The sequence below is a fragment of the Miscanthus floridulus genome, chromosome 11, assembly GCF_019320115.1.
Source record: "Miscanthus floridulus cultivar M001 chromosome 11, ASM1932011v1, whole genome shotgun sequence".
NCBI classification, from domain to species: domain Eukaryota; kingdom Viridiplantae; phylum Streptophyta; class Magnoliopsida; order Poales; family Poaceae; genus Miscanthus; species Miscanthus floridulus.
Window position 1 is genome coordinate 87,366,924 of NC_089590.1, and position 9,371 is coordinate 87,376,294.

A 9,371-nucleotide genomic window follows, 5' to 3' on the forward strand; every position below is an offset into this window, starting at 1 on the left:
TCAGTACCTCACAAGGTCATTGTCTTTAGATAAGTACAATGCAATATTCAAATCATCACAGGCACTTGTTCCCACTATTAAGAATGTAGCAGATGAGTACCACCAAAAGAAAACTCTGAACCACAGCAACAATACACAGGCAAGGTGCATAGAAACATCACAGTAAAGTGCCTTAGGTCTCAATTAATATTACAAGTTCTCATCAAAGCTACTAATCAGTACATAGATACCAACATGAAATAGTGCAAATTAGAAAGGGATGATGCACCGTGGGGTGTACTGATTAGCAAGCAAAAATTGCAGACAACAATCTTAAGCAAGGCGCGACTGCCAGGGTGCGGCTCCTACGCCTACTAATCTAACATCATTGACCTAGGCACTTTGCTCAGTATGAATCAAAATGGGCATGAACATCATGTGCAATATCTAAAGCAAGACCACATATGTACAACTAAAAAGAGGAGTGCATCGCACAGATCTGAGAGCGGAAGAAGACAAATCAACAAACAAAATCTATATCTGAAGTAAACACATGTAGATCAACAGTAGCATCGCACAAATATGAAGTTCATGGCACGAACCCTAAAGTTCATGGCACGACAAACAAAATTCACAAACGAATCAACAAAATCGTCATACAGGAGACTAGAGGATACAGGCACCGTACCGAAGGACCAGCGCGGAGCCGGCGAAGGAGGTCGACTCGGTCAGTCAACCGAGGTCGATGGGGACGAAGAGGAGAGGGCGCACAAAGGACGAAGGAGAGGTGCGGATATAGGGGCGGTAACCCTAGCCATGAACCCGCGTGCACCCGGACATGGCCATCTCCCGCGCTCCACGAAACCCTTCCCGCCAAGCACCACGTTGTCCTGGCTCGCGAGGGAAGCAGAAATTGGGAAGACAGAGGCATGCGGGATGGAGGGGTGGAGATGAATGAGAAGGAGCAGGAAAAGGATGCGAGGCAGGCATCCAAACACGGTCAAATGCATCGAGTGGTGCTGGGATGGGGCTCAAGAGGTTGGGGCAAACAATCACCCCCATAGTACATTCTAGCATTGGTAGCTGGGTTGTGTACCTTATTTATATACTCCCTCCGTCCTGTAATATAGTACGTTCTAGCATTCAAAATTTGTCCTCAAATATAATGCATTCTAGAGGATAAAAAACAGTTTTGCATTAAATATTTTTCATTTATTAACCAATCACCATTAATCACGTTGATGATAGCGTCTGATTAGGAAATAAAATAAGCGTGCATGCGTCTTTTATGTTCTCTCTCAATTTGTCTTAAAATTCCCGGAACTAGAGAGTATGTGTGTAATAACTCCTAGATTTTTCTTGTGATTTCTTTCTTGTTGATTAACATGGAACCATCCAATTATGATGTTGATTGAATTATGGTACGTTACTATAATGAAAACCATTACCTTTTTTCATAGTTCTTCTGTCTATATTAGATCATTTATGTATCCTGATAGATACAAACCATTGCAACAGATTCATAGGATCAATGTGATAGCCTTTAACTCTTGAGACATAAGAGATGACTTTTAATTTTTTTGGGGCCATTTGGATCCTTTCATTTGAAAGAATTAAAAACTAATTAATAAATTAGGTTATTTGGCTTGAAATTTGACATTTCACCACTTTCTAAAGTTCACATATAAGCATATCTCAAATTAATAGGGTGCGAGATGGAAATTGATTCTATATATCACTATTCTTTTTTTCTACTTTGCAAACTATAACACGCTCTTCAACTTGCTCTTCTATGGTAGAAATACAACACATAAGTATTTCTCTCGTATACGCAACAACAATATACAAATATAATCCGTATACAATCATATTAGCTTAATTAATACGTGTCTAAGTTATGATTATTCAAATGAATTCAATCCAAAGATCTAAACGGGGCCATAGTTATTTCTTTTTTTATGTGTTCTTCACAACACATGGAAACCAAACTTCTTTTTGGTAACTTTTAGTGTTGATTTAGCTACTTATTACCACTTGTAATATATTGTATTGTATACAAACTACCGCTCCCATGCTAACATGGCTCCGTTGGGTGTCATCGTGATGCCCTTGCCTCTACCTCGCCCAACCACCATCCCCTTCACAGCTAGCGGTGCGATCACCATGTCGCCTTCTGCCGCTGTGTCTGTTACCACTGTCGAGCCACTCTGCCACCCCTGATCCCTAGATTTCTTTCTAAACATGCCGGATTCCTTGCAACACCCAAAACCTAACACCTGAACCTAAATCTCGTCAAAGTTGGAGAAGACGCTAGGGTTAGTACTAAGTACGTGGCATTCATGATTAGAAAAAAAAATCGAATGTTAACTTTCTTCAAAAATACATGTTCTATAGAAAATAGAAAATTGGGTGTTAGGTTGCTCTAAAAAAACACATGCATGTTGTGTAGCTTCACCGTTAGAAAGGACCCTCTGACCGTTTTCAGCGAAGCATTAACCGGATGGCATGCTTGAATCCGGTAATGGCCCTCCCAAAAGCCAAACGGGCAGTGAAATGGCCGGAATATGTCCAAAAGTTTCCATCGGCAGCAAAAGAAAAAAGCAGAGCAAGCCAAAGAAGAAAAACAAACCTAGCAATTCAGAAGGTGGCCCACTTGCCAGGGTAGATTGGTTCAGAGTTGTGCTTCATGAAGCTCAAACAATAATTTTTTTTACCGTACTCAAGTGTCTAGAGCTTGTTGTGGACTGAGGGCAGAAAGGGGATGGTGCCTATCAGGAACACCTATACAAAGTAAAATTGATGATCTGTATAGCTATTTATGTTTCTTGAAATATGAACCTTACTCTAAATTTAGCAATTTCAAATATATGATCAAGCACCAAATTACTAGAGATTCAGTTCGCAGCTATAAGAAACTTCAAGCTATCTTGAGGACTACTGCGGCGCACAAAAGGTGAATTGAAGTACTTCCACCATAGATATATATCTTTATGCATATTGTTCTGAGTTACACTATGAAACCTGCACTGGTGCACGCTTTATTGCTCTTGCCAACAAAACTTACTAATCCCCCACTTAATCTCGAATGCATTACAACCTTGAAAACTTTGTTTGGCATCTGGATCCTTTTTGTGTTTCAGTACTTTTTTAGAAGAGTTTCATTGCGGTTCTTAAATCTTCAAGCTTTTTAGTATAAGCCACTTTGCTGTTTCGTTGGTTGTGATATATTGTCATTGATGTACTGTTGAGCCGTTGTCCATACAGAAACACTTATAGATGGAGAACCGATCTTAAAGCTGCCACCAAATACAATTCAGCTGAGTAAAATAGATTTCACCAAAGAGGAGCGACCTTTCTTCTTTCTACTTGACACTTGAAGAAGGCTCTCGGCAGAAGTTCAAGGTACCTTAAAATTTGGATCATCTTTTTTTTTTGACAAATAAAATCTGGATCATCTTTCTTCAGTAAGATACAAACTTATTCCCCTTGTCTTTAAATGTAAGGACTTCTTTTTAGGACAACTTAAGCAGGGAGGGAAAATACATGTACTCCCTCCGATTTCTAAAGAATGTCGTTTTGAGGTTGTTTTTTTTGTCAAATATTTTAAACTTTGACTACAAATAAATTCTTTTGGGTTGAGTTTGAAAACATGAAATTGATGTAAGTAGATTCATTTCGAAATGTAGTTTCATAAAAGTATATATTGACTATATTTTATAGCAAAAAGTAACGGTCAAAGTTATTTTTTGAAACCGTGTCGCTGTCCAAAACGACATTCTTTACGAAACTGGAGTACCCCTCAATCAAACACTCAAGTGATTCACTAAATCAGTAAATCCTGTCTATTTTAGGTAACCAATGCCATAAATGGCAGTGTTAAATCCTGCTTATTCAGGTGGATTAGGTCATAGTCCTTACATTTCTCATTTGCGTACAAATTTTGAAAGCCAGAAGTCCTTGCATTTGTGGACGGAAGGAATAATTTATTTTCCCATTTTGCAGGATCCACCTGAGGCTGCTGTTGTCACGACATGCGGTCATGTTTTCTGCTGTCACTCTGTACATGAGAGCTTAACAAGTGATGGATATGCCTGCCCCTATGCACTTTGTGGAAAGTAACTAAGTTTTCGGTCTTAAATCTTTCTCTCTTTTCTTTTTTCTTATTCAGCAATACAGTATTTACCGACATTTCACAAGTGGATATTGATAATCATTTTCATTCTTCAGGTGAGTGTAATGCTTACCTCACTGAAGGCTGGCAATCTTGGTCTAAACATGGTAGCTGCTTGCCATGTAATTATGCTTGATCCTTGGTGGAATCCTTATGCCGAGGACCAGGCAGTTGACAAAGCACACAGGAGAGTGTCAGACCCGTCCTGTTTACTGTTGAACGGTTCAGAGTTAACCGCATTAAAGCTCTGCAGGTCTTTAACTCTCTCCCCTGTTCGCTCCGCTCCAAGCATAAACCCTAGGCTTTGCTTGTGCTACTCCCCTCCAAAATCCGCCCGAATCTGCGCTCTTCTGTCCTGAGTCGTGAGTGCCACACCGCGGTGGCAATGGATTGGACGGCGAAGACCACGGAGCCTCCCCAGCTGCCGCCACAAGCGGCATCCGCGGCCCAGACAGGCCCGGCCCTGGGGCGTTCGAGCTGTGCATGCGCACAGGGTCCTCGACGTCAAGGGGCCCAACCCCGTATATCTAAGCTGTAGGTATAGGAGCGCATAGGAAAGCCAGGAGCCCATGAGACCAGGAAACGGATTGGCACGTACGTGAAACTTTCAAGCGTCCATCAATTTGACTTCCGCAGTTACACGTCGACGCGTCGCGTTTCGCATTCCGCCGCGCGGCCGCTGTTTCTTCCCGCTAGGACCTACGAGGCTGCAAGCCAAAGCATGCGCGTCGTGCTCGTCCCATCGTTGATCGGTCGTTCGTGCGCCCCTTAGCCTCTACGTTGTGGGAGCAACCAACGCGCGGCTGCCGGCCGGCGGCGCCCAGCCCACTCTCGGTCCAATTGCTCCCAATTGCTCGCACGGAGGTACCAATTGCCCCCTTTGATTGATGATTTGATGTATGCGAAGTATATATGTTTAATCAAGATTTAATTTGTTTGTGCCCCCAATCTTTTTCTTTATAATATAGGGATTTAGGAATTCTTACGGAGTTATGCTGTAGCTAGGGCAGCGAATAATCATTTAATCTAGTTCTCAACTTGGTAATAATTCAGGGATTTAGGAATCCGTATAGTGTTGAATTGAATCTAGTACCGAATGACATAATTTTTGTACATTGCTTACTAATAATTTCTAAATTTATAGTGGTCTGTAATGTTTTAAGAAAGATTAAATGGTTTGACAATTTTATGCATTGACAAGAAATTATTAGATGAATTTGATATTAGTGCCATCAATGACTTTGCATCAGTAAATGTTAGAAGAAAAATTTTAAGGTAAAATGTATAACTTTTTCAATAAGAATGTTTTTTATACAATATACAATTATTAGGAACATTATTATATTATTTAAGTTGTATTAAAGGGCCCATTTTTCTAGCTTCGCTCCGGGCCTCTAAATTGACAAGACCGGGCCTGGGCCCAGATCTCCGCGGTGCTCGGCAACGACGACATCCTCCGCGAGATCCTCCTCCGCCTCGACTTTCCCACCTGCCTCGTCCACGCCGCCGCCGTCTCCAAGCGCTGGCTCAGGCACGCCTCCGACCCCGCATTCCTCCGCCGCTTCCGCCGCCTCCACCCGCCCCACCTCCTCGGGTTCTACCTCGACAACAGCAACTCATGGCTCGCTTCATAACGCTCCCCCAGCCCCCGGAGCTGGCCTCAGTCATCCGCCACGGAAATTTTGATTTGGGCAGAGGCGCTGGAAACGTGTCCGACTGCCACAATGGCCGCCTCATCGTCTACATTATGCCTGATGACCGCCCCAGCCAAACAACAATGTGCAGACCGTTGCACCCTGGGAGAGGAGCCACGGTCCTTCCACTGCCCCACATCCCTTCTGTGGGTCATGATAGTGTTGACATCCACTCTCATGAATTTCTGGGGATATTTAACTTTTTACCATCATAACGGAGGACGCCTCCTGAGATAGCAGCCTTAGTTTTGGCGCTACACTTTTAGCATCAGATAAAGGAAAGCGATACATATTTGCCACATTTGGTGGCGTGGCCCGCCAGCACAACAGTCTAGCTTGGCACGGAGGTACCAATTGCTCCCTTTGATTGATGATTTGATGTATGCGAAGTATATATGTTTAATCAAGATTTAATTTGTTTGTGCCCCCAATCTTTTTCTTTATAATACAGGGATTTAGAAATCCTTACGGAGTTATGTTGTAGCTAGGGCAGCGAATAATCATTTAATCTAGTTCTCAACTTGGTAATAATTCAGGGATTTAGGAATCCGTATAGTGTTGAATTGAATCTAGTACCGAATGACATAATTTTTGTGTCAAAGTGGTCCGACGATGATGGTGCTCCTGCCGCTCCTCCGCCGGTTGCTCCGGCTACAGTTGTAGAGTCGTCGGCCAACCAGGCGCTGGTACCATCGCGGGAGGAGGCAGCTCCAGGTCCTACGCCGGCGAGTCCGGTGGCCGCTCCCGCGCCGGCCACTCCCGCACCGGTCGTCGAGATGATGGTCGACGGGGCGTTGGAGCAAGCCAGTGCAAAAACAGCCTCTAGCCCTGCGCACGTGAACCCAGAGTTCGCACAACAACCGACTAGCCCTATGTGTCCGAGCACAGAGGCCACGCAGGTGCCGACCAGCCCCGCCGCAAGGCTCGGTGGCCCAGGGAGGTCGAGGAGATTCCACAGGACACACAGGGTTTCAGAGTTGTACGTGTTGTTACTTGTTGTCATACATCTTGTACTAACCATAGGTCGCTATGAAGTGAAATATCCTCTAACCACATCGCGGAAGTGACCGGGGAGCCCAAGGCTGACACGGCCCCTCTAGGGGTGGAGGAAGAACCCAAGAGTGATGCGGCGAGCACCCTTGCGATGGAAGAGCTAACGTCGGCGGTGCAGATTGCTGCCGCCGTGGGTGATCAGGGAGAGCCATGCATGGGCGGTGAGACGCCGGCTCCCTCTGCCAACCACAGTGGCACAGCGGCCGATGCTCCTGACATGATGCTAGATGATGGCGACGAACGACCGGCCGCCTCGGAGGAGCCGGCAGCGGGAATGAAGTCGGTGGGTCCCGTGGCACCTCGGGAAAGCCAAGAGGTAGAGCCTGCGCCGGCCATCGATGAGGAAGTAGAGGTTATCGGGCGTGACGAAATGCCCCCACAGATCGTGCGCATTTTCCGCACGCAGGGACAGGAGGTGGTGGTGGTCGAGGAGGAGAAGACCAACCTAGAGGTCAAAGCCGTCAAACACCTTCGCTCCACCCTCAACAATTGTATGAAGAAAATCGAGGTGAGCCGGGGTAGATAAGGTTGTAGGGTCTTCTTTCGCTGTTTTTTTCCCTAAACCAATATTGTCTGTAGGACATACTGCAAACATCAGAGCACCGCCATCGGCTCATCGACAGGATGATGCCTCTTGTTGACGAGAACAAGGCGCTGCAGGCCACCATCCTCGACCTGGAGAGCGGGATCCAGAAGGCCCACGAGGACCGGGACCTGGCTGAGGCGAATGCTGCTAACCCAGAGATCCGCTTGAGTTCCCTGGCCGAGGAGCTGAAAACAATCTCTGACCAGAAGAGGGGTACCATACATGTTTTTTAGCTCGACCATTATCTAATTCTTATGTCAGCTAACTCGCAAATGTACGCAGACTTGGAGGAGGAGCTCGACGTGTCGCGTGAAGCGGTTAAAACAGCTCTAGGATGAGAAAAAGGCTGCGGACGAACGCGCGGCGAAGCTAGCCGACGAGCTTGAGGGTAAGCCGGTGTTGTTGGACCCAGTGACATTTGCACTACGAGATGGCCACTTGGATTTTTGCAGACTACCGACGCCAGACCCGGGCATAATTCTAGGACTTCCAGCTCCAGGTGGAGGCGGAGAAAGCGAAGGTGGAGGCGGTCATAGCTAGGATAAAATCCGTGCTCGATTTCATTGACCTCGACGTAGCAGAGTCCTCGAAGCCGCGACCTGGTCTCAGGCAACCCCGACCAGACGCCATCATTGAAAGGTGTTGGGGGGCCTAGGAAAGCTTCAAGAACTTCAACAGGGATGCCTTCCTTTCTATGGCGACTCACGTCCTCGCTGTTGTCTGATCCCATTACCCCTTGATCAGGCTCGAGGCGATAGGGGCTGGCTATGCCAGGGGGACCACCTCGGAGGCCATAGGACAACTGGAGAGCGATGTGGAGGAGGCAGCAGCGAAGCTTGCAGGCGATGTCGACCTGTTTAGGCACGATTAGGAACAAGGTTGTACCTGCAGAAGGACTTGTATATATTGGGGGCACGAAAAACACTTAATGTTTGTGCTACGGTGTTGAATTAATTAGTGGCGTTATTATTAAGCGTTGTTTAATTTTCATGCGTTTGTGTTAGAGACTTATCCGAGCAGCTAGTTCTTTAGCCGAACACTTAGCCTTGGCTAGCCGGTATTCTACAACATCGAGCGCCGGAGCCCGTGCATGTGTAAGAGGTACTAGTGTGACCAAGGAGCACTGCCGACCACCCATGACATGGAGCGTTAGAGCTTTGGCATGTGTAGGGAGAGATCAGGGACAGGGCCTTGTCTAAGGTGCTCGGACGTAAGACGTTACTGTCGGTGAGTTGGAGAAAAAAGGCGCTTATGGAGATTTTGAGGAGTTATTTGGTGCTTGCTTAAGGTGCTGGGTGGGGAACTTGTGGAGAAATCATGAAAAACACATGGAGATACAATGGAGATCATATCATGGAGGAAAACTTTATTGGAGTATGCGAAATGAGTACATATCTTAGATGGAGCGTTTCAGGCATAGAAACGTATGAGTAGCTCGATATTCCAGGAGTTTGGGACATCGACTCCTTGGAGGTCGCACAATCAGTAGGATCCTAGTCGGGTGACTTCCTTGATCACGTAGGGCCCTTCCTAGGGTGATGACAGCTTGTGCATCCCTTCTGTCTTCTGTTTTCACCGCAGGATGAGGTCGTCGACCACAAATGACCGGCCTTTAATGTTGCAGCTATGGTATCTTCTCAGCCCTTCTAGATATTTGGCTGTTTAGATGCATGAGACAAGGCGTTCTTCTTCTACTCTATCAACGTCCTCCATTCGGGCTTCTGTGTACTACTCTTCATCGTAATATTCCACTCTGGGTGTTTGGAAAGCAACATCAGCAAGGAGCACGGCCTCAGAGCCGTAAACCAAGAAGTATGGTGAAACATCGGTATTGCGACTGGTCTGCGTGCACAGTCCCCAAACCATAGCCTGTAATTCTTTAAGCCAC

At 46.0% G+C, this 9,371-nt stretch overlaps 1 pseudogene; it reads left to right on the forward strand.

The window, feature by feature from the left end:
• Positions 1 to 4,535: 4,535 nt before the first annotated feature.
• On the forward strand, positions 4,536 to 6,059 carry LOC136492365 (uncharacterized; annotated as a pseudogene).
• Positions 6,060 to 9,371: the final 3,312 nt, after the last annotated feature.